The sequence below is a fragment of the Rhyacophila brunnea genome, unplaced genomic scaffold, assembly GCF_057557595.1.
Source record: "Rhyacophila brunnea isolate RB1 unplaced genomic scaffold, BYU_Rbru_1.0 scaffold_63, whole genome shotgun sequence".
NCBI lineage: Eukaryota > Metazoa > Arthropoda > Insecta > Trichoptera > Rhyacophilidae > Rhyacophila > Rhyacophila brunnea.
In genome coordinates this window covers 51,941-59,878 of record NW_028233310.1, presented here as the reverse complement: position 1 = coordinate 59,878, position 7,938 = coordinate 51,941, and the positions used below count along the sequence as shown (strand labels likewise).

Here is a 7,938-nt window from a genome sequence, read left to right as displayed (position 1 = left end):
TTTCTTATTTAAAACAAACGTGTAAATTAAATTTCTCCCCTCCTACTAATGATATATGTTGAATTGAAAATCCTATGCTTACATTTCTTATTTAAAACAAAACGTGTAAATTTAATTTCTCCCCTCCTACTAATGATATATGTTGAGTTGAAAATCCTATGCTTACATTTCTTATTTAAAACAAAACGTGTAAATTTAATTTCTCCCCTCCTACTAATGATATATGTTGAGTTGAAAATCCTATGCTCACATTTCTTATTTTATTAAAAACCCTGTAAAATTTAATTTCTCCCTTCATTATAATGATAGATGAGTTCCTTGAAAAACTTTTCCGCTGCCAGCTTCTTACAGAAAACGAATTATCAGAACTAATATCGAAATCCAAAGAAGTATTACTAAACGAACCAAATGTTTTGAACGTTCAATCACCAGTAACTGTATGTGGAGATATTCATGGTCAGTTCCAAGATCTACTCGAACTTTTCAAAGTAAGTGGTCTTCCACCAAAAACGCAATTCCTTTTTCTAGGTGACTATGTCGATCGAGGTCATCACAGTCTAGAAGTTATTAGTCTTCTACTAGCGCTAAAACTTAAGCATCCCCATTATGTCCATCTTCTTAGAGGCAATCATGAATCTCGTCAAATAACACAAGTGTACGGATTCTACGATGAGTGTAATCGAAAGTATAATGGTGGTAGTGTATGGAGAATGTTCACCGATCTCTTTGATTGTTTTCCCGTAGCTGCATTAGTTAATAATGAAATGTTTTGTTGTCATGGTGGTCTTAGTCCGAGCTTTGATAAAATTGATAGTGTAAGAGAAATGGATAGAAAGAAAGAAGTTCCCCATAATGGAATGATGTGTGATCTATTGTGGTCAGATCCAGATGAAAAGACTGGATGGGGGAATTCTCCACGAGGAGCAGGTTTTACGTTTGGGCCAGATGTAACTAAAAAATTTAATGAAGTTAATTCCATTAAAACTGTAGCTAGAGCTCATCAATTAATGATGGGTGGGTATATGTGGCACCACGATAAAACTTGCGTCACTGTTTTTAGTGCTCCAAATTATTGTTATCGATGTGGAAATATGGGCACCGTTCTAGAAGTAGATGAAAATGGCACCAATGAATTTCTTGTCTTTGAACAGGCCCCAAAACCAGATGATGAAAAGAAAATTCCCGATTATTTTATATAAATACATATTAAAACTATAACTTTTTTACATCACCTTAAATATGGAAAGGTTTTTTCTTGAAATAAAGTCGCAGATTTCAAACTTTTTTTCAATATTATTAAATAAAAATAAAATTTAATTACTTTTCAATTTATCTTATTGTATCTTATAAACCAAGAAAGGCTATGAATGACTCTATAGTGCGATTAGGTAATAGTTTTTGGCGTATTTCCTCTTCAGAACCGTACTCTATGAATATATTTCTTTTAATACACATACATTAATGTTTCTTTCTAAATCCATATTTGTTGTCCCCATAACCTTCTTCCTTAAATACCCACCTTTCAAGGCTTATTATTCAAATTTATATACAAATACATACTTATAATTCTTCCAGCATCATCCTCATCGAAATATTTTGCTGAAATATTCTACTTTGAAGACTTGTTATTTCAGGTTTCTTCCACAATAATGTTGTGCATGTATCACCGCTCCTGTTATTTTACACACCTCATTAACATAAGACTTATGGTGTGTTATGACTTAATTGAAAATATACATACTTTTTATTAAGCGTTTAGGAGTAAATTTTAATATCGTAATTTTAGATTCTATCTATAAGCATAGCTTGATTAATTTCCCACATTTTCTTCTTATCTATAATTTTGACATATTTTTTTTCGCTTACATCTTCTTCCTAACATCTCCTCTTTTCAAGAACATTTGATCAACGGTTTTCCTCAATCGTATATTTTTAATATATGCCTCAATTCAGTCTGGAACTTGGATTTATTTGATAACTTTAATATTATTGTGTTACCACCAAATAATATACTACAAAATTTGGTATAATTAAAATATTTGATTTATTGGGGACAATATTTGATTTTGTTATGTTGTATCTGCTTGCCAAAACCTCTTAGACCTGAAAATGGTTTTTATTTAATATTCTTTCAATTCCTAGTGTGTGTAAAAATACATTTTTATTTATTTATGTGTAAATTTGATTTTTATATACTTAATTATTCAAGAAAAACCTCAGAATGCTCTTTGAAAAGATTTGACTGACATTTCTCCAAAATTATCATTTTACAATATTCATCAATATTCATTTTCTTCGAGACTTATTTTTTCAATTGCCTTCATTAATTCTATATTTTGTTCGCGTGCTTCTGCTTCATTTGTCATTTCTAATTCTTTAAAAAAGACTTTTGCTGTTTTGTAACCATCCTCATACTAAGTTATAAATAATTTTTCTATTGGTGTTTTGAATCTGTAGATAAGAGATAGTTCATTTGCCAGTAGATATTAAAAATGTAAATACAACCAATTTAATTATTTACGTTATTATTTGAGCTGCGAGATCTATTTCATACGAAAGCCCCCCTTAAAAACACAATTGACCAGTTATGTTATTTATATGGTCGCATTTTATACTTCAACTTTTTATGCAGAAATATCAGTATATTATTTCTTGATATATAGGGTAAAGGCTTCATGTTTTTGATTGAATGAATATATGGCGGAATTTTTGTTTATTAAATAATTTAAATTATTTTTTACCTGCAAAAACATCTATATAAGACTAAGTTTATTAAGACACATAGTTAACATAGTAAATTATTTACATATTTACAAATAAATTTGTTTTTTACATGTATATACGCATTTCATGATAAAAATCTGGGATTGCTATTGCATGAAAAGTTCTATCGCTGTCATTAAATTTTTAAATCAAAGCTAAATCGAAAGAAATTGATTTTATTTTTAGGTTAATTTAATTTTTAGCTATTTAAAACTGTTCAATCAAAACCAATTATTGTTCTATAGACATATTTGATTATTAATCATCAATTTACCCAGCTTCTAAACACCTAATATGCATCTTCTTATTCAAGTTTTTTGAATTCCAGTGTTTTCTGATACTAACTTAATGAATGAGATTCTGCTTCAGTCAGTATTTCTAACACATTGATTCAATTGTATCTATTCTGTAACCACACAATCACACTTTATCGTATGGTACTATTAATGTTATATATTTATCATTAAATAGAGTTCTTTAACCAGGTGATCATATTTTCACAGTTTCTTTTTTTACATTCTAAATTAATCATACTGAACAATACATAAATGTCCCGCTTTCTATTATATTTCTCGTGTAAGTATTATAGAAAGGCTATTGATGGAATTGACTTATCTTGTTTTGATTTGCAGATTTCAGTATCATTTTTCGTGCTAGTAGCTCCATTTTCATTTTTTTGTTTTATCAAGTAACTTCATATTCATTTAATATATTTTTTAATAAAACACTAAGTAACCATTTAAGACTTGGCCATTTTATTATTACATCATATCATAGTTGCCTATTTATTTTTAAACTATGTAATTGTAAATATTTTCTTTCTACTCATTATTTTAATTTTATTATTATGGTGTATCATTAGTTTGCCGTTCAATTTTAAATTATTAGATGGTAAATCTTATGTTATCTACACATCAATTTCATACACGTTTGTTATTAAAAAGAACAAGATTGAATACACATCATCTGTTTCGTTCATGGTTTCAATTTTCCCTTTAAGTAATTTTTTATGATTCAAATATAAATATTTATGTCTTTACTATATTTAAAACTAGAATTTTTTTTATAAATTAAATGTATTTTTAAAACTCTTACTTCAAGTATCTTTGACCTGATCGAATTTATTGTATGTTTAAATCGAAATTTTTTAGATCAAGTACAAATTTTCAAAAAAATCAAGAAAAATAATAAAATATAGTATAAATAACTAAAAAACTGATATATTGTTGAATCTATCAACATAAACTTTATTTTTATAATAATGAAATAAGCGCAAGGTGATAAATATTTCTCAATAAATACGGTTTAGATAAAACTTTATTTTTATAATTATTGAATAATGCATACCAAATTCTTTTGTAGTACAAATATTCTTTCCGTTAAAAATTTTCTGGTATTTTACTAAATCGAAATTCGAAACGTTAAAAACCACAGCAAGTAAACAAGCAAATAAAGTAGAAAATAATGCAAAAAAAGCAAAAATAAATCCAAAAGACTAAGAATAGAAAAAATTTGTGAATTATAAAATGATTTTGGAAATTTTAATTTTTTTATATGAATTATAAATGTACATAAACCCATATGAGAGTTCATTGTGATTAAAGAGCCCCTCTCATAATTGAAATAAATTTATAAGTTAAAAAATTATACAAAGATAAATATATAAAGCTAAACTTAAATAATGCCGATAATTAAATGCAAAAGCGCCAATAGCATATGAAACATAAATATCAAACCCATCTGTGGTATAGCGGCATAGAGAGTCAGCAAATACCTCGTGAATATTCTCTTATTATAAAAATTGCAGTAGTTTTAATTTAATTATCAAAACAATATAAAAGTTTATGTGCTTTCTTCTTTAATTTTTTTTCATTTCTATAGATTATAACTTTCGGCTTGTATTAGATTAATTATAAGTTTAGATTGTTTTTATTTATCAGCAATATATTAGATTACAGAACTATCCATATTGATTTATTTTTTATTTATGGGCCATATTTATAGTCATAATTTTAGTTTTTGTTCTCAGGCACAGCTTGCTTGATTCTCTGTACGCACAGCGTATTTATACTTTCGGCTATCTTCTCTTTTACAAAATCTTCTTCAATACCCCACCTTCTTTCGAGACCTATTAATATAAGGGTTTTTCTCAATTCCAAGGTTTGAATATATGCCTCAACCGGGTTCGTGACATCTAGTTCCATCAGGTACCTTCTATAATATCGTGTCATCGCACCGTCCCATGTTATAAAATATGGGATAATTTTTGTATCCATATGGATTATTATAAACCATAATATTTATATGTCGAACCTATATAATATGGTTCATAAAAAGAACCCCAAAGAACTTAAAGTCAAAAATAAATTCGAACTAGATATTCAAGCTATAGGATTGTGTAAAACCTTTAAACTAATTGGCTTTAAAAAGGCGGATATTTCAAAGAAGATGTAAGAGAAGAGGATATATCTAATAGAATAGATAAAATGTACCACAGAAAACTTATCATCTTATGCTTGAAAATCTAAAATTAATATACAAGATTAACCCACGTATAAAATATTAAAAAAATATAACAAAAACACTTTAACTCATCTCATTTGAGGGAATACGAACATCTGATGAAGATTGATTGTGGGAAGGTGTCAGAAGATGTATCAAGGGATCGTATTATATTACTAATGGGCTATTAACGTCTAAATATATATAAAAAACTTAACCCATATATAGAATAATGAAAATAGTACATGATATTGGCATATCTATATATTTATCGTAGTTTATTGATTTATGGTAAAGTTTAAAAAATTGCGATTCTTTTTTATGCATTGAATTTCTATTTGATAATTTACACGTTTCATTTATTTTTATCAATTGTTGTGTTTTAATTTCAATATTAATCTATTGGCGCTTTAAATTGATCGAAAATTCTATCAAATTTACAATGATGTTCGTTTTACTTATTTCCTGACATATTACTATTATATTATACTAGTACATTTGAAAATTTCCAACTATTCTAAAGTAAATGATTTGTGTAAATATAATTCTAAAAATTAAATGTACGTGCTATTTATATAGTAATAACGTGTCCAAAATAAATTTCAAGGAGCCCTTTTATATTAATAGCTTGATTATATTGCGTAATTTTTTTCTAGTTTCTATACAACAATAAAAGTTTACGTAAACTTTGAGAAAGGGAACCTTTTAGGTAAGTGTTATAAATCTATTTTAAAAGGGAAATTTAATTTATGATAAATACATACTTCCTTTCCATTACTTTGAATTTTTTAAAAATTAAGTATCAAATATTTTTTAGTTATAATTCATGTAATCATTTTTTCTAGAATTCATAGTACGGTTTATCATGTATGAAAAGTTTCACAACTATATAAAATTAATTTATCGAATAAATTTCGTATTTTAGATTTTACTTGTACAATTTATATTGAAGTCCATTTATTGATCCGTATTATTTATATAAGGTAATTTTAAGAGATTTTATATATTACAAAAATTTGTAAATTTCCTTGTTAAAATATACAATACGTATAAATTTTATATGAATCAGCATTAATTCCACGTAATCATCGCTTATAATCTTGAATATTCATATATCTTATCATTTTTATGGTATTAAATAGGACAGTATATTTGTTAAACTATAATTTCGAAATAAGTTCCTAGATTTCATAAATTCACTTTTGTTACTTTATATCTTTTTAAAAAAACATTACTATGAATATTTAAAATATCTGGTCAAATTAATGACTTTAAAACGTATTATTTTTTTTTATGTGGAATTAACTGAAATGATGATTACATTTATCTTTTTAGCAAAATTTAAAATCTACAGATTTTTTTTGAACCTAAACGCACTTTAATTGGTTTTTGAGTTCCGGAAAGAGATAAATTCTATTTTAATAAAAAACCTATCGCATAAATGAAATAATTTATATTTATGTTTCATGTGTTAGTCAAAGTTTTTAATCAATTCTCGTCGCTTCCAGCCGCTCTTCTCATGATTTCTGCTGCGTCAGCTAGCATATCAAGTCCACAAATGCGACTTATTTTCGAGTTTTTATAATATATAAACTCTCCCTTATAATCACCAGTTTTTTTGAGTGTTTTTTTAACTTTTTGTCTTTCATTCTGAAACCAAATTTGAACATTTCTTGGTGAAATTTTTAAATTAGATGACATTTGCTCTAACAATGTTCTCTTTGGAAAGGGAAACTTTGCAAATATTCTTTTTAAATATTCCCTTTGAATCTTGGTTAATACTAATCTTTGTCTTTTATGTAGGCCACTAAATATATTATTACCAGATTCAGATTCTATAGTAAATTCAATTTCACTCTTTTTTTCAGCTTTTATAACAGAAATTTCTTTATATACATGTGATGAAAGTTTTTGGCGGACTTTTTCATGATTTTTATATATTCTGTTGTCTCTTTTTTTATTCAAGTTAGCATCCAAATCCACATCTTCCACGTGACTGTGTGATTTAATAATATCATTCTTGTTTGTTTTTGGTAATTCAAATATTCCAGCAAAAATATTTTCCATTTGCTGTGATTTATCATGTGTTTTTACTAAATTATCAGAGGGATTCATAAAATCGAAGTTTTTTTCTGTTACATATTTTTTATCTGGTAACACATTTTTTCGAAGTAATTCACAATGTTCAATATTTGTTGGTTTAGCGTAAAAAATTTCGTTGGATGATTTTAAATTTGATTTTATATTATTCATTAGATGACTAGACCTAAAAACTTCATATAAATTATTACTTGTTGGAGGCTTAGTTTTATCACATTCAATTTCCATTTCATTGTATTTTACATTAGAATATATAGGATTTGAATCTGTTGAGCTTGTCGAATTACAGCTCTCTAAATAATCCATCCCAGTAATTTGTTTATCAAAAAGTTCATTTATCTTGTATTCCCATCCGTCCTTTATAGCAATGTTTGAATTCACATCAGAGTCTTTAGCATCAAAAGAGTGATTTTTATCACCTTCAAATTTTTTTATGGAAGGCAATGATTTCTCATATTTTTTAAGACCATTTTCTTTTCCATACAAGCCCACAAATTTCGAATCTAAACACAAAAAAATATTGTATTCCTCTTTTTTTGAATTCATTTTTTTCGCGTCTATAAATTACAAATA

The 7,938-nt window shown here is 26.6% G+C and overlaps 1 pseudogene; it reads left to right on the top strand.

Annotated features, from left to right (window-relative positions):
• Window positions 1-302: 302 nt before the first annotated feature.
• LOC147065025 (uncharacterized) lies at window positions 303-1,199 on the top strand (annotated as a pseudogene).
• The last annotated feature ends 6,739 nt before the right edge of the window (window positions 1,200-7,938 follow it).